Source organism: Salvelinus fontinalis, chromosome 8 (assembly GCF_029448725.1).
Source record: "Salvelinus fontinalis isolate EN_2023a chromosome 8, ASM2944872v1, whole genome shotgun sequence".
Lineage (NCBI taxonomy): Eukaryota > Metazoa > Chordata > Actinopteri > Salmoniformes > Salmonidae > Salvelinus > Salvelinus fontinalis.
The window spans coordinates 21,159,136-21,184,113 of NC_074672.1; the positions used below are offsets into that span (position 1 = coordinate 21,159,136).

General features: G+C 40.3%; 1 protein-coding gene across 3 annotated transcripts in view; it reads left to right on the top strand.

Moving 5' to 3' along the window:
- The window catches only part of LOC129860857 (vitamin D3 receptor A-like), a 117,353-nt gene that overhangs the window by 53,936 nt on the left and 38,439 nt on the right, over positions 1 to 24,978 (top strand). The window lies entirely within an intron of this gene.

Consider the following 24,978-nt stretch of genomic DNA (forward strand, 5'->3'; position numbering starts at 1 on the left):
CTTGTTCATTTGAGTCGTTTGTCTGACCTGCTGGCGAGCAATGCATTCCGCCAAAGGTCGTTCACAATCCAGTCCAGTTGCGGCCACTACTAGACCTAGTAATCAACAAATGTACATTGTTTTTAAGTACACTTTTACAAGTGTCAGTCACATGACAGTTCCAATAAGCCCTTTATGGCAGAGATATGTATATAATGATGAGATGGTCATGTCTCCACCCTAACAATGGGAGTCGTTGGCGGGAAGACAGGTGACAAGTTGATGTCCAAAATAATCCCATAGAAACGTATTGAGTTTATTTTGGGCAGATTTTAGCGAGAATGAAAGCACTAGCTTCTCCTATTCCTCTCCTGCTTATGGTGAACGAGACTCTTGTAGAATCATGACTCATTTGAGTTTTCAGTTCATTGTTCGCTGGTAAGGGGTCCTCCATGCTATGGGCATTACTAACTCAAATTAACAAAATTAGTTGAAAGATATGTAATTTTGACTGAAGGAGTCTCAGATCAGTCAGTGAAAAGAGCCAAACTTCCCATCACTATCTGACTGGTGTAGTTGTGTTCAAACGTGGTGTCCAGTCTTACTGTAGCGTGCCAAGGCAAGATGGGTTTATAGCCATATAAAGAGCGCGCTCTTCAGGACAAATTTAAATGCAGTTTCTTTTCAATTCTATTCAAGACAGCGTTTTCTACATCTTTATGTAGGTTATTTTTGGTGGATTAAACGCAGACAAATACATCCATAAAAGGCTAATATCAGCCTATTTTGTGTTATGTTAGTCTACTGATAAATCGGTCGGGCTATAGTTGAGATGAGCAGGATGCAAGTCTGCACTCAGTCACACACAGAATCTGCGCATGGTTATGCTTCACGCTCTTCATTGTGGTAGCCACAGGACCAAAACAGTGGAGAAGTTGAGCCTCACTCTTCAACGCTCTTAGTTGTTGCAGAAATTGACCCACTATGCTGTTTACTTTCTGCATCTACATCATATCACTGAGTGTACCTTTTTAAATGTGTTTTTTTTAAGTGGCTGAAGTGAAGATGAATGTGTTGTTAATCATACATCTCATCAAGTTGCCTGTAGGGCTATTACTGCCATATTCAGCATATTTTATTTCAGCAGGCTGCTATGTTTGTTTGGCTTGGTGCCTTTTTTCGCTTAACGTGAAGTTTTGGGAGAGTGCAAACCTCAGATCTAAATCTGTTCCCCTTTTAAACCAAGTAAACCTCTGAATGTTCTTGTTGGGTCCACCCCATTAGACAAAGTTGAGGTCTTTGTGCTGTACAGAGAATGTGACGTTGGAGTTTCCCAAGTATGTTTATAGAGACTCATCACCTGATTGTATCTTTTGAAGTGCTCATCCTCTGCCCTGTCTCGTCTTGTGATGATGTGCACTCCCCTACACTTTCCATCATCTGTTTTGTTTTTCTAGTACAGTACTGTAATAAAATATAAACCATCCTTTTGAGTGAAGTCAAGTACCTCATCTTGATTTAAAGGCTTGTCACTTAACTGTTGCGGTTTCACTACCTAGCCTTCCTTTGCCAATGGCCATTTATTTAGATTAATGGAATTACATGGCAGAGTTTTATGAGCATATATTTGTACAGTCTCCCTATGTTATTAGCACATTTGTCATCCTAGTCTCCTATGTTGGGGTTAAAGTGGGCCGCTCTCTTTATTCCATGCCAGTTCTGGAGTTTGCCCTGCTGACCACATGAGTATGTTAAACATTAGCTGTCACCACTCACCTCTCTGGCTTCACTATTGAACCGGTATAGACCGAGACATTACTGCAGCTAGGGGGAAAGAAAGAGAGGGAAGAGGGTGAATAAGAAAGCCACTAAAAGGAGAACGAGGAGGAGACAGGGATTTTCTCTGGCCTTGGGGTATTTTGTCTGGAGCCTGTCTGTATTTTCTAATTCAGACGAAATGGATCCACAGACCCCTCCCTCTCTGAGTCGCTCAGGTCAGTGCTGCTTTATCTTATCCCGTTTGACAAAGTCTGACTGGCTTATCAATACTATATTTATAGTATACGGAACAAAAATATAAACATGCAACAATTTAAGATTTTACTGAGTTACAGTTCATATAAGGAAATCAGTCAATTCAAATGAATTCATTAGGCCCTAATCTAATTAATTTAATTTAACTGGGAATACACATATGCAACAGTTTGTCACCGATACCTTAACAAAAAAAGGTAGGGCCGTGGATCAGAACCAGTTAGTATCTGGTCTGACCACCATTTGCCTCATGCAGTGCGACACATCTCCTTCGCATAGAGTTGATCAGGCTGTTGATTGTGGCCTGTGGAATGTAACACTCTTCATTGGCTGTGCGAAGTTGCTGGATATTGGCGGGAACTGGAGCACCCTGTTTGTACACGTCAATCCAGAGGATCCCAAACATGCCCAATGGGTGACATGTCTGGTGAGTATGCAGGCCATGGAAGAACAGGGCCATTTTTAGCTTCCAGTAATTGTGTACAGATCCTTGCGGCATGTGGCCGTGCATTATCATGCTGAAACATGAGGTGATGGCAGCGGATGAATGGCACGACAATGGGCCTCAGGATCTCGTCATGGTATCTCTGTGCATTCAAATTGCCATCGACAAAATGCAATTGGGTTTGTTGTACATTGCTTATGGCTGCCCATACCATAACCCCACCGCCACAATGGGGCACTCTGTTCACAACGTTGACTTAAGCAAACCACTCGCCCACACGACGCCATACGCATGGTCTGTGGTTGTGAGGCCGGTTGGACGTACTGCCAAATTCTCAAACTATTTTGTAGGCGGCTTATGGTAGAGAAATTAACATTTAAATGATCTGACAACAGCTCTGGAGGACATTCCTGCAGTCAGCATGCCAATTGCACTCTACCTCAATTTCCGACATCTTGGGCATTGTGTTGTGACAACTGCACATTTTAGTGTGCATTTATTGCCCCCAGCACAAGGTGCACCTGTGTAATGACACACTTCTTAATATGCCACACCTGTTGGATGGATTATCTTGGCAAATGAGAAATGCTCACTGACAAGGATGTGCGCACATTTGTGCACAGAATTTAAGAGAAATAAGCTGTTTGTGTGGATAATCTCTGGGATCTTTTATTTCAGCTCATGAAACATGGGACCGACACACTTCACATGTTGCGTTTATATTTTTGTTCAGTATAGTTTTTCTTGTGGTTTCTGGCTAATAGTGCCTGTGAGGTGCTCTACCTTTTATTTTAGCAGATTTATTTTTACGCTTTGTCTCTTGAGCAGTTTCTTTGGAAGGTTATCTTGTGTTTGTGCATTGGGCTATTAAACAAGCCTGTTTTAGATGCCCAGCCAATGAATGTGTGAACACAAGCTGTCGCCCAACGAAGACCACCCAGTGAGCTATGAGTGGTGAGTGCGGTGGGCGCTCATTGACAGCTCCACTAATTGAGCCCTTGTGCTTGAATGTAAGTGCCTAGCCTCTTGGGTTTTAATGGGCATGTTAAATGTGACTCTTCAAGGAAAAGTGATGGTGGCCAAAATTAAATCTAGCGTATTTTTATCATTGCCGGACTTTGCTGCTCAACATTAGCTGTCAGTTCAGTTGATTTGTTCATGGACTGTGGCTGCCTGCCGGGTGTTTCATTGTTTGGCTCTATACTGCAATTCCATAATTGACAGAATTCTATGGATCCTTGCTGGATCTCCACTCAGAGATGAGTTTTCTCACTTGGGTTGAAATCTGATATGAAGAGACCCCACATGACGTTCCAGTTTAGGTGGTATTGTTGTTCCCCACAGGAGGATCACTTTACTACGACATAGGCCTACTTTTGTATTTTGGCAAATCCCTGTCAGGTGTTTTGTATAACATACAGTGCCTAGTGTAAGTCTACACACCCCTTGCACAGTCTTCACATTTTGCAGTTTTAAATTAGGATTAATTGGGATTTTGTGGTTCATTTAGATTTTTTCCCTACTGATCTACACAACCTACTCCACATTAAACAATTTTTTTTATAGAAAAAATACCCCCAGCAATAAAAGATTGTACAGTACCAGTCAAAAGTTTGGACACATCTACTAATTCAAGGTTTTCCTTTATTTTTACTATTTTCTACATTGTAGAATAATAGTGAAGACATGAACCCTAAGAAATAACACATCATGTATCATGTAGTAACCAAAAAAGTGTCAAACAAATCAAAATATATTTGAGATTCTTCAAAGTAGCCACGCTTTTCCTTGACAGCTTTGCACACACTCTTGGCATTCACTCAACCAGCTTCATAAGGTAGTCACCTGGAATGCATTTCAAAAAGTACATTTATGGAATTACTTTCCTGAATGCGTTTGAGCCAATCAGCTGTGTTGTGACAAGGTAGGGGTGGTATACAGAAGATTAACCTATTTGGTAAAAGACCAAGTCCATATTATGGCAAGAACAGCTCAAATAAGCAAAGAGAAACGACAGTCTGTCATTACTTTAAGACATGGTCAGTCAATACAGATAATGTCAGGAACTTTGAACGCTTCTTCAAGTGCATTTGCAAGAACCGTCAAGCACTATGAAACTGGCTCTCATGAGGACCACCACAGAAAAGGAAGACCCAGAGTTACACTCTGCTGCAGACCAAATAAATGCTTCAAAGAGTTTAAGTAACTGACACATCAACTTTTCAGAGGAGATTGCGTGAATTGTACTTCAGGGTTGAATTGCTGCAAAGAAACCACTACATAAGGACACCAGTAAGACGAAGAGACTTGCTTGGGCTAGGAACACAAGCAATGGACATTAGACCAGGGGAAATCTGTCCTTTTGGTCTGATGAGTCCAAATGTGAGATTTTTGGTTCCAACTGCTGTGTCAGTGATACGCAGAGTAGGTGAACGGATGATCTCCGCATGTGTGGTTCCCACCGTGAAGCAGGGAGGAGGATGTGTGGGGGTGCTTTGCTGGTGACACTGATTTATTTAGAATTCAAGGCATTCTTAACCAGCATGGCTACCACAGCATTCTGCAGCGCTACGCCATCCTGCCTGTCCTTCAACCCAAATATCGCCAAGCCTTATAAGCTCTTTTCTATGCTATATAAACAAATATTTGGGTTGAAGGACAGGTGGGAACACGTGAGGTTTGCCATACTTTTACAGGATTGCACGGGCGTTATAACAGCAAAAACAAGTTTGTTTTAATTTTGTCCTGCATGACTGTTAAGATTGGTGTACATTATTAGTCCGAATCTTGTTATACTATGGCTACCCTCCTGGCAGATGTGAATCAGGAACGAATTGAATTTAAATCAATAATATGAACACATTTAGTATGGGGCTATGAGAAGATAAAGATGTATACAGTAGAAATGGTCAATAAGTTGTCCTAGGTTCCACACTACAGTATACGATCCTATTTAAAAACCTCAGTCTTTTTGGGGGGTACTAAGCTAACATACAGTATGGAATTGTTTTAAGATCGTCATACCATGGATCATTTAGGTATTTGATTTTGAATTTTAAGACGTATCATTTTATAAAACATTTAATTTGGCCTTTAGTACTATAGCCCATAGAAACGCATTGAATTACACATTCATAAATGGCTAAAAAGACAGTCAAAAAATCAATAATAAGGAATATGTTTTTGAATTGTCTGTCCTATATCTAGGGGATATAAGAAAGCTCAGGATTTGTTTTTGTTTTGTTGATACATTTAACCCCTTTTTTTGGGGGGCACACAAACCCTAACCCAATGGTTTACCTTGATGACTCCCGTGACACTTGTGGGGGTCGTAGAGCACAACGGCAAACACTGTGTCCGTGAGTCTTCCCTTTCTGTGGTGAGGTCATATTAGTTTGTAGCTCAAATGGTTCAGGCGCTGCAGACCGAAGTTGGCACAGCATTACCAATTTCAGACGAGTCCTGTGACACTTGTGGTGATCGTAAAGCAAAATGTAGAACACCACCGTGTGGTCATATTAGTTTGTAGACCAAACCGTTCAGACGCTACACAAGTTTTGGTGAAGACCGATTTTTGGGACGTCTCATGGTCTGACAAACGCTGCAGCTCGGCCACGTTCCACTGCAGATGCTGATGGCAGACAAAGAACCTGATATCTGTAGTTTAAACTGACAGATTTGTATTATACTGTTTAGATTGACTCATGGGTGTGTCAATGGATTTTAAAGGATTCAAATTGCTGTCACTTTTAACTTTCTAAATGTAGTTTAGGAATGTAAAGGATTTCATATTGTTCCGACACGCACCGGCAGTGGGTGAGGTGTATGTCACCTGGATCTGTTGACTCCGCCCGCTCGCTGCTGATACCCTGGGTTAAACTAATGGTAGACAAAATATATCAGTAGAGCCAATATAATAACTGGCTTACAAAAACACTTCTCTCAGGAAGCAAAGTTGAAACATTTTTTGGGGGGGATCTTGAAGATGTATCTATGCTCCCCCAATCTTTCTACCCCAGGTCCTCATTTAAAAAACAGCCTGAGCTATAGGTTGGCGACCTGGGTGATTTTTAAAAGGAATGTCCTAGAAATATTTATTTTGGGAAATTTGCAGTTGGCCTGAATATGTGTGGTTATATATGTGCATGCATATTCACTTCAGTGTACAAAACATTAGGAGCACCTGCTCTTTCCATGATAGAATGACCAGGTGAAAGCTATTATCCCTTATTGATGTCACCTGTAAAATCCACTTCAATCAGTGTAGATGAAGGGGCAGAGACAGGTTAAAGAAGGATTTTTAAGCCCTGCGATGTGGACTGTGTGCCATTCAGAGGGTGAATGAGCAAGACAACAGATTTTTGTACCTTGAAAGGACTGGACTGATATGCCAACCCTTAGGGGTGATTATCAGAATGGGACTAAGTGAACCAAAAATGTTGTCAGTCAAACCTGCCTGAGTAAGATGGCATATATCAGTCTTACTAGGAGTAACGAAATGGCTTGCTGCTCTAAAGGGGAGTTAATCTCCCTCCAACTCATCACACGCTATGATAACCTGTCAGCCAATGGGCTATACCGTTGGACATGTCTCGCGCTAGTTTTAATCCTAAAGGTTAGGTGCCAGTCCATTTTAGTTAACTCTGTTCTGTGCTTATCTGGGATATCAGAGTTCAGTCAATAACTATCTTTTACTGTGTGCTAATCTGATTTGCATTTCTGTGTGTGGATCCTTCGGCTGCTGTTCTCCTCTGAACTTTGAACTATAGCCCTTTCTCAGTTGAGGGAAGGCAAATAGAGGATGGGCTGAATGCACATTTTTGAAAGCTCAGTTTGGAGATGGGACAGGATGGGAGATTAGATTTTGTGTGGTCCCATCTGTCATCTAGTTAGTGGTAACAGATGAGGCACCTTGACCCCAGTCTGAACAGAGCTACCATACTTCATCCTGTCTAGTTTTGGAGACCATGAAGACTACTGTTCTCTTTTTTTAGTTTGCTCTTAAATGTATTATCTGCTCATGTAATGGTAGTCATAAAAGCTTGATCAAAAGGACAGATCCTAATTAATGTGTATATATATATATGTGTATATATGTATATATGTATATATGTATATATGTATATATGTATATATGTATATATGTATATATGTATATATGTATATATGTGTATATGTGTATATGTGTATATGTGTATATGTGTATATGTGTGTATATGTGTGTATATGTGTGTATATGTGTGTATATACATGTATATATATGTGTATGTGTGTATATATACACTGCTCAAAAAAATAAAGGGAACACTTAAACAACACAATGTAACTCCAAGTCAATCACACTTCTGTGAAATCAAACTGTCCACTTAGGAAGCAACACTGATTGACAATAAATTTCACATGCTGTTGTGCAAATGGAATAGACAAAAGGTGGAAATTATAGGCAATTAGCAAGACACCCCCAAAAAAGGAGTGATTCTACAGGTGGTGACCACAGACCACTTCTCAGTTTCTATGCTTCCTGGCTGATGTTTTGGTCACTTTTGAATGCTGGCGGTGCTCTCACTCTAGTGGTAGCATGAGACGGAGTCTACAACCCACACAAGTGGCTCAGGTAGTGCAGTTCATCCAGGATTGCACATCAATGTGAGCTGTGGCAAAAAGGTTTGCTGTGTCTGTCAGCGTAGTGTCCAGAGCATGGAGGCGCTACCAGGAGACAGGCCAGTACATCAGGAGACGTGGAGGAGGCCGTAGGAGGGCAACAACCCAGCAGCAGGACCGCTACCTCCGCCTTTGTGCAAGGAGGAGCACTGCCAGAGCCCTGCAAAATGACCTCCAGCAGGCCACAAATGTGCATTTGTCTGCTCAAACGGTCAGAAACAGACTCCATGAGGGTGGTATGAGGGCCCGACGTCCACAGGTGGGGGTTGTGCTTACAGCCCAACACCGTGCAGGACGTTTGGCATTTGCCAGAGAACACCAAGATTGGCAAATTCGCCACTGGCGGCCGGTGCTCTTCACAGATGAAAGCAGGTTCACACTGAGCACATGTGACAGACGTGACAGAGTCTGGAGACGCCGTGGAGAACGTTCTGCTGCCTGCAACATCCTCCAACATGACCGGTTTGGCGGTGGGTCAGTCATGGTGTGGGGCGGCATTTCTTTGTGGGGCCGCACAGCCCTCCATGTGCTCGCCAGAGGTAGCCTGACTGCCATTAGGTACCGAGATGAGATCCTCAGACCCCTTGTGAGACCATATGCTGGTGCGGTTGGCCCTGGGTTCCTCCTAATGCAAGACAATGCTAGACCTCATGTGGCTGGAGTGTGTCAGCAGTTCCTGCAAGAGGAAGGCATTGATGCTATGGACTGGCCCGCCCGTTCCCCAGACCTGAATCCAATTGAGCACATCTGGGACATCATGTCTCTCTCCATCCACCAACGCCACGTTGCACCACAGACTGTCTAGGAGTTGGCGGATGCTTTAGTCCAGGTCTGGGAGGAGATGCCTCAGGAGACCATCCGCCACCTCATCAGGAGCATGCCCAGGCGTTGTAGGGAGGTCATACAGGCACGTGGAGGCCACACACACTACTGAGCCTCATTTTGACTTGTTTTAAGGACATTACATCAAAGTTAGAACAGCCTGTAGTGTGGTTTTCCACTTTAATTTTGAGTGTGACTCCAAATCCAGACCTCCATGGGTTGATAAATTTGATTTCCATTGATCATTTTTGTGTGATTTTGTTGTCAGCACATTCAACTATGTAAAGAAAAAAGTATTTAATAAGAATATTTCATTCAGATCTAGGATGTGTTATTTTAGTGTTCCCTTTATTTTTTTGAGCAGTGTATATTTGAATTTAACCACAATATTATTATTTGTTCCGTCCTTTCAGGTGGATTAAACTGAAATTGCAACCAACTTTGTAAAGCTTGTTTAAAAAATAGAGATATTTTGGAGATTATTTCCCTGTCAAACAACGGAAAGTGAGCAGGTGTAATCTGAATAAAGGGGAAAAGGCCCTTCCTGAATATAGGATGAGACATTCGTACCAATTGACTAGAGAACCAGTTTGTATTTTAGTATTACTTTTGTGTGACTGCCTTTAGTGAGAGGTCTCATGCTTTAATATTTAATAAATTCTACCCACCAAATTCATATTCGTTATATAAATAGGCCCTTTTAATTTTATCTGGCTTGCCGTTCCAAATAAATGTGAATATTTTTTGTTTATATAATTTAAAAAGCAGGTCACTAGGTGTAGGCAAAACCATAAGCAAATAGGTCAACTGTGATATAACTAAAGCGTTAATCAGGGTGATTCTTCCACAAATAGACAGGTATTTTCCTTTCCATGGTAGCAAGATCTTATCTATTTTGGCTAACTTTCTATAAAAATGTATTGGAGTGAGATCATTTCTTTTGGGATTTGTATACCGAGTATGTCCACATCTCTGCCAGACCATTTAATTGGTAAACTACATGGTAATGTAAAATATGAATTTTTTTGTGATCCAATACGTGATATGGTACATTTTTATCATAATTTGGTTTAAATCCAGAGAGGATAGCAAAAGTATCTAGATCCTCTAAGAGGCCGTGGAGAGAATCTAATTGTGGTTTTAAAAGAAAGCATGTATCGTCAGCGTACAATGACACCTTAGTTTTTAAGCCACGGATTTCTAATCCCTTAATATTATTGTTTGATCTATTCTTAACCTCTAACGCCTACCAAACCCGGATCCGGGAGCACCCCCATCACAAAAGCTGACTAGCATAGCCTTGCCTAAAGCCACAGGGATATCATATAATAAAATGTTCATGAAATCACAAGTCCAAGACACCAAATGAAAGATACACATCTTGTGAATAAAGCCATAATTTCTGATTTTTTAAAATGTTTTACAGGGAAGACACTATGCTAACCACGTTAGCAAAAGACACCACTTTTCTTACTCCACCATTTTTTTACTCCATCAGTAGCTATCACAAATTCGGCCAAATAAAGATATAAATAGCCACTAACCAAGAAACAACCTCATCAGATGACAGTCTGATAACATATTTATTGTATAGCATATGTTTTGTTAGAAAAATGTGCATATTTCAGATATAAATCATAGTTTACCATTGCAGCCACCATCACAACTCTCACCAAAGCGACTAGAATAACTAGAGAGACCATCGTGTATTAGCTAATTACTCATCATAAAACATTTCTTAAAAATTCACAGCGTACAGCAGATGAAAGACACAGATCTTGTGAATCCAGCCAATATTTCAGATTTTCGAAGTGTTTTACAGCGAAAACACAATATAGCGTTATATTAGCTTACCACAATAGCAAACATCACAACTGCATTGATTCAAGGCAAAAATAGCAATAACGTATAAACCACCAAAATATATAAATTTTTTTACTAACCTTCTCCGAATTCTTCAGATGACAGTCCTATAACAACATATTACACAATGCATATAGAGTTTGTTCGAAAATGTGCATATTTAGCGCCACAAATCGTGTTATACAATGAGAAAAGTAGCAAAGCTGCCCAGAAAATGTCAGGAGATATCTTTGACGAGGCACCTATTCTAATCAGTAACTATTCCAAAACTTGACTAAAAAATACAGGTTGGACAGCAATTGAAAGACAAATTAGTTCTTAATGCAATCGCTAGATTACATTTTTTAAATTAACGTTACTTCAAAATACAGCGTGCGATAAAGCAAAGCTACACTGCAAGTAATGGCGTCTTATGCATTTGACTTTTTTCAACAGAACAATGAATTATCAGCATAAATAGTTCTTACTTTTCGATGAACTCTCATCAGAATCTTGGGATAGGTGTCCTTTGTCCAAAAGAATTGTTGCTAGGTTGGAGAACGTCGTCTTCCACGTTGCAATTAGCAGTAAACAATAGCATGAGAGAGCGAGATACCCAACTTCCTTCAGCGCCAAGAAAATAAATACCCGAAAATCGCAATATACTGACATAAACTGATATAATTCGGTTCAAAATAACAAGATTATGATGTCTTTAAAGCATATATCGAATAAAAACACAGCCGGAAATGTCTAAGATCTATAACCGATGTTTCCAGAAGAACGTGCCAAGGTCCTCAGTGCGTCAAAGCGAAGGGGAAAAGAACGATACACCTCGTTTCCAATCAATTTATAGACTTTCAGCTCTGCCTAGAGACTCCATTTCAAGACCCTCTATTCGCTGACACCCAGAGGAAGGCGTATGCAGTGCATCTCAACCAATAGAAGACAGGCAGATTTATAAACAGATCTCAGAACAGCAAGAAGATTTATGCATTCTCACATTCTCATAGGAAAAATGCTCTAACTCGAGTTCTGTTTCACTCAGAGAAATAATTCAAACGGTTTTAGAAACTAGAGAGTTTTCTATCCAATAGTAATAATAATATGCATATTGTACGAGCAAGATTTGGGAACGACTTTGTACTATGTCGAAATTGCACCCCCCTAGTGGCAAGAAGTTAACAGCTAACGTTTCGATGGCAATAATATATAGATATGCCGATAGTGGACAACCTTGTTTTACTCCTAGATAGTTTAAAACTTTCTGAGATGTAGCCATTATTTACTATTTTACACCTAGGGTTACTATACATAACTTTAACCCAGTTTATAAGAGATTCCCCAAAATTGAAATGTTCTAGGCATTTATATATAAACTCCAGTCGTACTTTATCAAAAGCCTTTTCAAAATCAGCTATGAAAACCAGGCCTGGTGTCCCCGATATTTCCTAGTGTTCTATTGTTTCCAGTACTTGTCTTATTATCTCCAATGTATCGTCAATGTAAAAAACCTGTCTGATTAGGATGAATAATATCTGACAATACTTTTTAAATTCTATGCACCAAGCGTTTTGCTAGGATTATTGCATCACAACACTTAAGTGTAAGAGGTCTCCAATTTTTTAAATGGACTGGATCTTTATATATATATATACCATTTGGGTCCTGTTTCAGTAATAATGATATCAGACCTTCTTGTTGCGTGTCTGAGAATCTACCATTTTTATATAGGAGTGGTTAAAACAAGCTAATAATGGTCCTTTTGAGTATATAAAAAAAAGTGTTGTATACTTCCACTGGTCAGCCATCCAGCCATGGAGTTTTCCCATCCTTAAAGGCCCCAATTGCATCAAGCAGTTCCTCCTCTGTAATTTGGCTTTCACATGAGTCTTTCTGTACAGATGTTAATTTTACATTATTATTAGGAAAAAAATCCATACAATTAAGTTTCAGTTAGTGGAGATGGCCTTTTTATTTATTTATTTATTTATTTATATATATATTTTGTTTGCCTTCACCTCCCTTGTCTCACCTCACTTGCTCATATTGTATATAGACTTATTTTTCACTGTATTATTGACTGTATGTTTGTTTTACTCCATGTGTAACTATGTGTTGTTGTATGTGCCGAACTGCTTTGCTTTATCTTGGCCAGGTCGCAATTGTAAATGAGAACGTGTTCTCAATTTGCCTACCTGGTTAAATAAAGGTGAAATAAAAAATAAAAAAATGGAGGAGCCTGAAACGAAAACATATTCTTAAAGTGCTTCCTCTTTCAAAATATAATTTGGTGAATGATGCGTGACTCCATCATTTGTAACAAGTTTTAATAAAACATTTTTCGTAGCATTTCTATATTGAAGATTGAAAAGGAATTTGGTGCATTTTTCCCCATATTCCATCCAGTTTGCTTTATTTGTATAATATATTACGCTGGATCTTTCTTGAATAAGTTCCTCCATTTCTTTTTGTTTTTCCTCTAACTTATTCTGTGCCTCTATAGTACCGTTTTTATTGCTATCTAACTGTACTGTTAGTCCTTCAATTTCCTTTGTTAATATGGACTCTTTTGATCTAAATTGCTTTTGTTTTATAGATGAGTACTGAATTACATTGCCTCTAAAGGCACATTTAAAAGTGGCCCATACAATAAGGGGATCTGCTGTACCTATGTTATGTCTGAAAAAGTCAGTTATAAATTCTTCTGTCCTAGTTCTAAACAATTTATCATCTAGTAGGCTTTGATTAAATTTCCAATATCCTCGCCCACGTGGACATTCTGTAGGAGTAATATATATATGCCAATTATGTGATGATCCGTCCGCATTCTGTCCCCTATCAACACTTTTTTAACTTTTGGTGCCAGAGAGAATGGTATAAGAAAGTAGTCAAGACGACTAGCTTGATTAAGCCTCCGCCATGTATATCTCACTAGGTCAGGGTATTTAAGTCTCCATATTTCCACTAATTCCAATATATCCATGACATTCATGATTTCCTTAAGTGCCTGAGGGTGATAGTTTGTGGTGTGATTTCCTTTCCGGTCCATAGAGGTATCTAAGACCGTATTAAAATCTCCCACCATAATAATAGAGTCTAGTGTTGCTTGTAGAGTTGATCAATTCTTATATATATTTTCAAAGAAGCTTGGATCATCATTATTCGGACCGTATAGGTTAATAAGCCATATCTGTTTATTGTCCAATAACATATTTAAAATAATCCATCTACCTTGAGGATCTGTTTGGACAAGTTGCACATTTGGATCAAAATTATTGTTAATTAAAACCATCACCCCTTTTGAATTTCTTTGCCCATGGGAGAAATATATTTCGCCCCCCCCCCCCCAGTTCTTTTTCCACAAAACTTCATCTAAAACTGTTGAATGGGTTTCCTGTAAACAATAGATATTATATTCCTTCTCTTTTAGCCAGGTAAATACTGATTGTCTTTTCTTATTATCTGCTAGGCCATTACAATTGTAACTGGCTATACTTATTTCACCACTTACCATAATGAGACACACCTTTCATTCTTTTAATCAGAATATATTTTTGTAAACGTACTATTAAAAAGTAACATAATGATTGAGTGTCTATATAGCTGTACCATGATATTTGCATTTCTACTAAGTAAACCTTCAATTGGTCCCTACTATTCCACCCGCTAAAAGACCTCATCTCGAGTTGGGTTGTCATCCCATGCCCGGCAGACCACCCTCGACCCCCTGTATCCCATAGCCCTGATCAGACTGGGTTCCATCCTTTGAAAAGAGCACACAGTGCCATTTACCGAATTGAAGTAGATTAACTGCCAAATGCATTTCCATCGCCCTCCCCTCGATTTGTATTATATATAGCTGTGGATCATCCTCTAACATATTTTGCTCCTTCGCAACAGTTGTGGGATACACACATACACCCACACACACTCAACCCATACCCCCACACAACCATAAGCTCACTTACTCAACAATTGCACCAACCCAGAGCCCAACTCAAGATAGGTCTTGATTTACAAATGTACTTGCAGCTGCATGAGAAGGCCTGCAAGACCGCGCAAAAAAATGAGCACAAATGTAGAGATTTATTTACCATTGTCACATCCTAGATGATGGAGGTCAAATGTACACCTTCTTCCTGAAACACCCACAATGTGGTCATCCGTCATGACCATGTTCCCAAGCATCTCCATGCAGTCCGACTTTGATTTTTTGCCACTAGGGTCACAATAATATACCCCCTCTCTGAATGTCAGGGGGGCAAACCCCTCCCCATGGGTTACTGCAGCTAAGGTTGCCAGCACTGCCACTGCCTGGGTGGGGGCACCCCACCGGAATCCCCACCGGCTAGGTACAAGGTCGTCAAGGTTCTCATTAGCAGCTTTGAGAATTTCCTTGTGTAGTATGCTCTCCCTTTAGGGGGCTTTGGCTTTGCAGGACCAACCCTGCCAAGCAGGCTCAGAATCTTGAGGGGGCAGTGCTGCTCTTGGTCTCTGACCTCATTTTGGCTGCATACAGACCACTTACAGCAGGCACATAAAACAGTTAGGGACTTCTCCTTAGTATCTGGGTCATTCAGGTGGGTGTCTAGGGTATAGGTTCATGGACCGTACCATTTAAAATAGGATCATAAATAATTAGATATAATTTATTTTAAAAATGTAGTTCCCCATGATAGGACAATAATAAATCAAATGTATCATTTATTTTAAAACTGTTCCACCATGATAGGACAATACATAAATAAGACGTATAATTCATTATAAAAGTATATCCATCATCTGAACAACATTGAAAGCCCTCACCCCGGCTCACAGCAATACATTGGCTCTGGGATATGCAACCATTTCATTACTCACTCACTCAACTTTCCAAACATAACAAATAAAAATAAACACACACCATCCACACATACTATACTGTGCCTTCTGTTTACTTAGTTTTTACCTTCACTATGTTGAATTAGTGCTTGTGTGTTCAATTAGTTATATGTGAAGATATATAGAAAAACTATATTTTTTTATTGTTTTGTTACAGTCCATACCCGGGATAGAATTGTGTTTATTTTCCTCATCTATGATAACCATGGAGTAGTCTTTGTCTCTGAACATCTGGTTATCAATATATCGCTTATCAACGACGAGAGCTACTCGTTTCGCTTTTGATCTATTTTCTTTGAAAATTGGAGACAGAACTCTGCGCCGTTCTGCAATTTCCTTCGGAAACTGATCCTTCATGCTAATTCTGGTCCCAGCAAGTCTTTTACCCAGGCTTTTAACCATTATTTTATCTTTAAATGAAGCAAATTTGGCAACGATTGGGCGTTCATACCTTTGGCCTCTCTGTCCGAAGCGGTGTACACGTTCAAGTTGGATTTTGTCGAAAACTTCGTGTGGGATCTGAAGAGCTGTAAGGAGGAACTCTCTAACTACAGATTCAGGAACTTCCCCTTCTTTCTCCTGGATACCTGTAAGTACCAGATTCTCTCTCATTGATCTAGTTTGTATGTCCAGTAAGGCTTCCCTCAGAACGGTGTTCTCCTTTTTCATTTCATTCATTTCGGTTTCAATCTTATTGACTATCCCTTTTAGCTTGTGTGTTTCCTTCTCCAAATGTCGCAGCTTTTTCATCACTCATCTCGAGGCTTGCCTTCAACTCATTTATATCCTTACTAACTAATTCAAGTATACCCAGTTTGTCATTTATTGATTTTAACAGATCGGTTTCGACCTTTACCATTCCCGGTGGTAAAAATATTAAATCGTCTGTGTCTGTAGAAGACGATTTCAAAACGTTTCCGTTTTGAAATCGGTTCCCCTGTCTTACACTCCGTCATGTTTGGGTGTTGCTTGTTTTCGTAATATTTATCGATAAATGTCTCTAGTCTTAAGATTTTGTTTTGTGTTATTATCCAGATTGAAGGTTATCACCCACCAGATTATGTAGTGCTAATATTTTAGTCTAACTTGCCGATATTGAATATTACGTTTTATCTTGAGGTGCTCTACATAACTTCATTCAGTCCGCCATTACCTTTACGTCCGCTAGGGTCACATTGTTGCATGGCGCCCGAAAAGCGTCAAGCATGAGGTCGGACCACAAATTGGCTGACTGGCACGGTCCCTCCGGGTCACCCCCTTAGAAATCTATTTGGCGCTGTGAGTATTGTATGCCTGGAGCTTTTTAAAGGTCTTTGTGAAACTTCCGGAAATCCGGTACTTTCTATTGGGTGGCCGGAAAAACACACTTGTTTTACAGCAAAATGACCTTGACACAAGGAATAAGGCAAAACGTCACAATGGCAGAGCTATAGTAGTTAACAGCCTGTTAATTGAATGGGGAGACCGAGGATCCTGTAAGGACCTGCCCCACCCTGGCAGAAACCATGCACATTCTCATTGACAATGATGGCACACTTGAATGGTGACGTGATTGAACAATTGAAATGTGTAACGGTGCAGTCAATCTACACAGGACCTTCTAATAAGCCTGTTTGCATGGGCAGGAGTTTCGGCTTGGCTGGTGACATCACCAGGTGGTAAATTGGTTTATAGACCAATAACAGACATCCAAACCTTTCTGCCAATAACAGCTAGTTTTCCCCTCCCCACTCAGACCACTCCCAGACAGTCATAGCAAAATTCTTACTTGAGTTTTTTGCTAAAAATCTATTTTTGTCCATTTTAATGGACAGCTATTACAGTAAGATACTTAATTGTTACCAATAAATTATTTGATATTGATATAAAAATGGCTGCATTGGTCATTTAATGCAAACAAAGACATTAGCATGAACGTTAGCCTAACGTTATAGATAAACAATGAAACACCCCTTAACCGGGATAAACTAATTACATAAAGGCGCGTAACCTGTATGTAAATCTGTGGAATTGTTCGCGGCCAGTAACCGAAAGGTTTCTGGTTTGTATTTCCGAACTGACTAGATGATTAAAAAAAAAATGTATGTACCCTTGAGCAAGGCACTTAGCGCTAATTGCTCCAGTAAGTTAAATACGAAGGCTAAACATTTTCTAAATAAATTATTACCAGACTCTGGCGTTTGTCCTTTACATGATACAAAGCATAATATTAGAAGGGGTTAGCGATTTTAATCTAGCAGGCAAATGTTTGTACCAAACAATCAGTCCTTTTTGTGTGGAAAGAAATGGAGGGGAATGTTCCCGACTTAGCGATGGCTCACAGGCACATCGTCAGAACTTAACGCGGCTCACATTGCCCCCTCTCCTACGGCTCCACCATCTTAATGGTTTCTGGGTCGTTTCCTCTGTGTGAGTGTCCGGTTAGATAACGTCAGCACTTTCTTCCCTTTCGTTTGATGTCCTGTAGCTGTGCTGTTCTGTGGAGGCTACTGTGGTTGGTTGATGTTTCTCAGGTCTGGAGGGACAGACAATGGGAACAACCTGCACTTTCAGTGTAGTGACTGGTGTCAAAATTAATAATTCTGATTATTAGTTATGCCTGAGGCAATGAGTAGCAAGGTCTATTGCACAGCAACGTAACATGCAACCAGCCTTTTCATTCTCTGAGTGAGACTCCAGGCACGCAGTTTACTGTCATATGTCTGTGTTGGAACATCAGATTTGTAATGGCAGGAACTCACAAAGACAAGACGGTCACAGCACTTTAGTGTAGGGGGTGTGTCTGACAAGACGAGGACATGGATGCAGTCAAAGCAAGGGGGGCGGATCCTTGTTTCACACAATCTCCTGACCTGGGTAGATCATATGAAACTCCTGTAGCTTAATACTGTAGCTTTAGTGTACTTGTTCCATTGTTTTACATAGGCGCTTTTTATTTTTATTTTTATTTCACCTTTATTTAACCAGGTAGGCTAGTTGAGAACAAGTTCTCATTTGCAACTGCGACCTGGCCAAGATAAAGCATAGCAGTGTGAACAGACAACAACACAGAGTTACACATGGAGTAAACAATAGACAAGTCAATAACATGGTAGAAAAAAGAGAATCTATATACAATGTGTGCAAAAGGCATGAGGTAGGCAATAAATCGAATAATTACAATTTAGCAGATTAACACTGGAGTGATAAATCATCAGATGATCATGTGCAAGAAGAGATACTGGTGTGCAGAAAAGTAAAATAAATAAAAGCAGTATGGGGGTGAGGTAGGTAAATTGGGTGGGTAGTTTACAGATGGACTATGTACAGCTGCAGCGATCGGTTAGCTGCTCGGATAGCAGATTTTTAAAGTTGTTGAGGGAGATAAAAGTCTCCAACTTCAGAGATTTTTGCAATTCGTTCCAGTCGCAGGCAGCAGAGAACTGGAAGGAAAGGCGTCCAAATGAGGTTTTGGCTTTAGGGATGATCAGTGAGATACACCTGCTGGAGCGCGTGCTACGGGTGGGTGTAGCCATCGTGACCAGTGAACTGAGATAATGCGGCACTTTGCCTAGCATAGCCTTGTAGATGACCTGGAGCCAGTGGGTCTGACGACGAACATGTAGCGAGGGCCAGCCGACTAGGGCATACAGGTCGCAGTGGTGGGTCGTATAAGGTGCTTTAGTAACAAAACGGATGGCACTGTGATAAACTGCATCCAGTTTGCTGAGTAGAGTATTGGAGGCTATTTTGTAGATGACATCGCCGAAGTCGAGGATCGGTAGGATAGCTTCCATCCAGTGAAACTTGCACAGCATGCATTGTTGCTTCACGTGTTGATAAAGCTGTCTATTTATTGGGTCTTGTTAGCATCTGCTCAATGCCTAAATGGTATTGACCGGTCTGAGATTTGTGTTTAATGCACAGCATTGTTGGTGGGTGGATCATGTTTAGAAAGAAAGCGATTAGCCCCATGTTGTGGAGAGTTCAAAGATAATTGTTTTATGGGAAAACTGGTTCTATCCTTGTCAAAATTAAAATTAGACCAAGCTACAAGGCAAACAAAAATACAACAGATGTTGAAAGTGCACGCTCACTACTGCACAATTAGGAATGTTAGTCCTAGTTTCCATTTAGGTCTCTGTTTGGGGTGTGATGGTGATCAGGAGCCCATGTTTCAGTGATTGGCACAATGACGTGAGACTGGCAATGTGCAACTAGTCTAGCATTGGAGCAGCCTGGCCTTTTATTAGGCATGGGTCTTTATGCAACTCTTTGCCAGTCAAGCAACAACCTGATGTTTGCTTCCAGAAATGGAGGCTCCCTTGTTTGTATACATTGTTTTCAGCTTCTTGCTAAGCGTGCAATCATCACTATTAATGGAAAAACAACTTGTTTTCTGCTCTTGCCCTGTCGTGAACCATGGACGAACACACTGAATGCTCCAACCAACCATTGCCTTTGTCAGCAGAAATGGATAACAGCTGTTCAATTATTCAAATCTTGGCTAAACCTTGTTTGTTTCTCTAGTACAATGATGAATAATGTTATGGCCTGTGGTAGTTCTGATTTGGATTTAGCTATGTCTATCAATCAACACCCCACATCGGTATTATTGAATCCCCTAAAATGTATATATACACACAGTACCAGCCAATAGTTTGGACAGTGTCTCCTGACCCCTCCTGTCTAAGCATCCAGTATTTATGCTGCAGTAGCTTGTGTTGGGGGGCCAGGGTTAGTTTGTTATATCTGGAGTATTTCTCCTGTGTCCTGTGTGAATTTAAGTACGCTCCCTTAATTCTCTCTGTCCCTCACCCTCCCCTCCCGGAGGACCTGAGCCCTGGGACCATGCCTCAGGACTATCTGGCCTGATTACTCCTTGCTGTCCCCAGTCCACTTGGTCGTGCTGCTGCTCCAGTTTCAACTGTTCTGCCTGCAGCTATGGAACCCTGACCTGTTCACCGGACATGCTGTTTTCAACTCTCTCTCTCTACCGCACCTGCTGTCTCAAACTCTAAATGCTCGGCTATGAAAAGCCAAGTGACATTTACTCCTGAGGTGCTGACCTGTTGCACCCTCTACAACCACAGTGATGATTATTATTATTTGACCCTGCTGGTCATCTATGAACGTTTGAACATCTTGGCAATGTACTGTTATCTCAACCCGGCACAGCCAGAAGAGGACTGGCCACCCCTCATTGCCTGGTTCCTCTCTAGGTTTCTTCCTAGGTTCTGGCCTTTCTAGGCAGTTTCTCCTAGCCACCGTTCTTCTTTTATCTGCATTGCTTGCTGTTTGGGGTTTTAGGCTAGGTTTCTGTATAGCACTTTGACATCGGCTGATGTAAAAAGGGCTTTATAAATACATTTGATTGACCTACTCATTCAAGGGTTTTTATTTTAACTTTTCTACATTGTAGAATAATAATGAATACATAAACTAGAAAATAACACATGGAATCATGTAGTAGACAAGAAAGTGTTAAACAAATCAAAATATATTTGATATTCTTCAAAGTAGCCACCATTTGCCTTGATAACAGCTTTGCACATTCTTGGCGTTCTCAACCGGCTTCCCCTGGAATGCTTTTACAACAGTCTTGAAAGAGTTCCCACATACTGTATGCTGAACTCTTGTTGGCTGCTTTTCCTTCACTCTGCAGTCCAACTCATCCAAAACATCTCAATTGGTTTGAGGTCGGGGGATTGTGGAGCCCAGGTCATCTGATGCAGCATTCCATCACTCTCCTTCTTGGTCAAATAGCCTATACACACAGCCTGGAGGTGTGTTGGGTCATTGTTCTGTTGAAAAATAAATGATAGTCCCACTATGTGCAAACCAGATGGGATGGTGTATCGCTGCAGAATGCTGTGGTAGCCATGCTGGTTAACCTTTCTAGCGCAGGTGTTCCGCTAGCGATCCACCTCGACAACATCTGGTGAAATTGCAGAGCGCGAAATTCAAACTACAGAAATATATATATTTAACATTCATGAAAATACATGTGTAATACATCAAAATTAAGCTTAACTTCTTGTTAACTTCTCTAGGGTAGGTGGCAGCATTCGGAATTTTGGATGAGAAGCATGCCCAAATTAAACTGCCTGCTTCTCGGGCCCAGAAGATATGATATGCATATAACTGGTAGATTTGGATAGAAAACACTAACGTTTCCAAAACTGTTAAAATAGTGTCTGTGAGTATAACAGAACTGATTTGGCAGGCGAAAACCTGAGAAAAATCCATTCAGGAAGTAGGATTTTCTTTGGTTTTGTAGTTTTCTATTCAATGCCATTGCAGTATCCATTGACTTAGACTCAAATTTCAGTTTCTTTGCCTTCCACTAGATGTCAACAGTCTTTTGGAAATTGTTTCAGGCTTGTATTCTGAAAAATGAGGGAGTAAGAGCAGTCAATGAGTGGACCCTCCCGTGTCATAGAGATTTTTCATGCGCGCGACCGAGAGTGCCTTTCATGTTTACCTTTTATATTGACGACGTTATTGTCCGGTTAAAATATTATCGATTATATAGGCTAAAAACAACCTGAGGATTGAATATAAACATCGTTTGACATGTTTCTATGAACTTTACGGATACAATTTTGATTTTTTGTCTGCCTGTTGTGACTGCGTTTGAGCCTGTAGATTACTGAAGAAAACGTGCGAACAAAACTAAGTTTTTTGGATATAAAGAGACTTTATCGAACAAAAGGAACATTTATTGAGTAAATGAATGTCTGCTGAGTGCAACCATATGAAGATCATCAAAGGTAAGGGATTCAATTTATCTCTATTTCTGACTTGTGTAACTCTTCTACTTGGCTGGTTACTGTTTGCAATGATTTGTCTGCTGGGCTTTTCTCAAATAATCGTACGGTATGCTTTCACCGTAAAGCATTTTTTAAATCTGACACCGTGGTTGGATTCACAAGAAGTTAATCTTTAAACCTATGTAAATTGTTTTGTTTTCTGAATTTTTATGAGTATTTCTGTATTTGAATTTGACGCCCTGCAGTTTCACTGGCTGTTGAAGAGGTGGGACGCTACCGTCAAACGTACCCTAGAGAGGTTAATCCAGCCGCTGTGTCAGATTTCAAAAAGGTTTTACGGCGAAAGCATTTATCGGAGGACAGCGCCCCGCATACAAAACCATTATTTTTTTTTTTCAACCAGGCAGGTGTGACACGAAAGTCAGAAATAGTGATATCATAAATGCCTTACCTTTTGAAGATTTTCTTCTGTTGGCACTCCAAAAGGTCCCAGTTACATCACAAATGGTCCTTTTGTTCGATAAAGTCCTTTATATCCATAAAAACTCTGTTTAGCTGGCGCTGCATGCAAAATGAATCCTAAACGTTCCCAATAAACTTATCCAAACAAGTCAAACAACGTTTATAATCAAACCTTAGGTACCCTAATACGTAAATAAATTATGCAAATGAAGTCGGAGAACAGTATGTTCATGACCGGAGATAAATATCAAAGAAGGCGCTTTCCTTCACGTGCATGGAAACACTACAGCCAAAATGGGCGCAACTTAGAAAAACTACAACTTCTGGCTCACTTTCCCAAAAACCAGCCTGAAACTCTTTCTAAAGACTGACATCTAGTCTAATTTGAACAGTTTTAGAAACTAGAGTTTTCTATCCAAATCTACCAATTATATGCATTTCCTAGCTTCTGGGCCTGAGTAACAGGCAGACTACTTTGGGCACGCTTTTCATCCGGACGTCAAAATACTGCCCCCCTAGCCCAAAGAGGTTAAGTGTGCCTTGAAATCTAAATAAATCAGACCGTGTCACCAGCAAAAGAGCCCCACATCATCACACCACCAACTCCCTGCTTCACGGTGGGAACCACACATGCAGAGATCATCCGTTCACCTACTCTGCATCTTACAAAGACATGGCGGTTGGAACCAAAAATCTCAAATGTGGACTCATCTGCAGCAGAGGTAACTCTGGGTCTTACTTTCCTGTGGCGGTCCTCATGAGAGCCAGTTTCATCATAGCGCTTGATGGTTTTTGCCACTGCACTTGAAGAAAATGTCAAAGTTCTTGAGATAGTCCGTATTGACTGACCTTCACGTCTTAAAGTAATGATGGACTGTCATTTCTCTTTGCTTATTTGAGCTGTTCTTGCCATAATATGGACTTGGTCTTTTACCAAATAAGGCTATCTTCTGTATACCACCCCTACCTTGTCACAACACAACTGATTGGCTCAAACTCATTAACCTCTCTGGGATATGTGGGACGGTAGCGTCCCACCTGGCCAACATCCAGTGAAAATGCAGAGCGCCAAATTCAAATAAATTACTATAAAAATTAAACTTTCATGAAATCACACATTCAATATACCAAATTAAAGCTACACTTGTTGTGAATCCAGCCAACGTGTCAGATTTCAAAAATGCTTTACGGCGAATGCAAACAATGCTATTATCTGAGGATAGCAACCAAGCAAACAAACACAGACCATCATATTTCAACCCTCCCGGCGCGACACAAAATGCAGAAATAATTATATAATTCATGCCTTAGAGCTTCTTCTGTTGGCACTCCAATATGTCCCATAAACATCACAAATGGTCCTTTTTTGTAAGAATAATTCCGTCGATATATATCCAAAATGTCCATTTGTTTGGTGCTTTTGATCCAGAAAAACACCTGTTCCAACTTCTACAAAGTGACTAAAAAATGTCTCAAGTTACCTGTAAGCTTTGTCCAAACATTTCAAACTACTTTTGTAATACAACTTTAGGTATTTTTTAACATAAATAATCGATACATTTGAAGACGGGATGATCTGTGTTCAATACCGGAGGAAAACAATGTGTAGCATGCTTTCTGGTCACGTGCCTCTAACAAACAGTACACTTCACTAGAACCTCAATCTGAACATGGCTACTTCTTCATTTCTCAAAGGAAAAACCTCAACTAATTTGTAAAGATTGTTGACATCAAGTGGAAGCGATAGGAACTGCAGGAAGGTCCCTTAGAAATCTGGATTCCCAATGAAAACCCATTGAAAAGAGTGACCTCAAAAAAACAAACATCTGAACGGTTTGTCCGCGGGGTTTTGCCTGCCAAATAAGTTCTGTTATAGTCAGACATGATTCAAACAGTTTTAGAAACTTCAGAGTTTTCTATCCAAATCTAATAATATGCATATATTAGCATCTGGGCATGAGTAGGAGGCAGTTTACTCTGGGCACGCTTTTCATCCAAACGTGAAAATACTGCCCCCTATCCTAGAGAAGTTAAGGAAAGAAATTCCACAAATTAACTTTTAACCAGGCACACCTGTTTAATTGAAATGCATTCCAG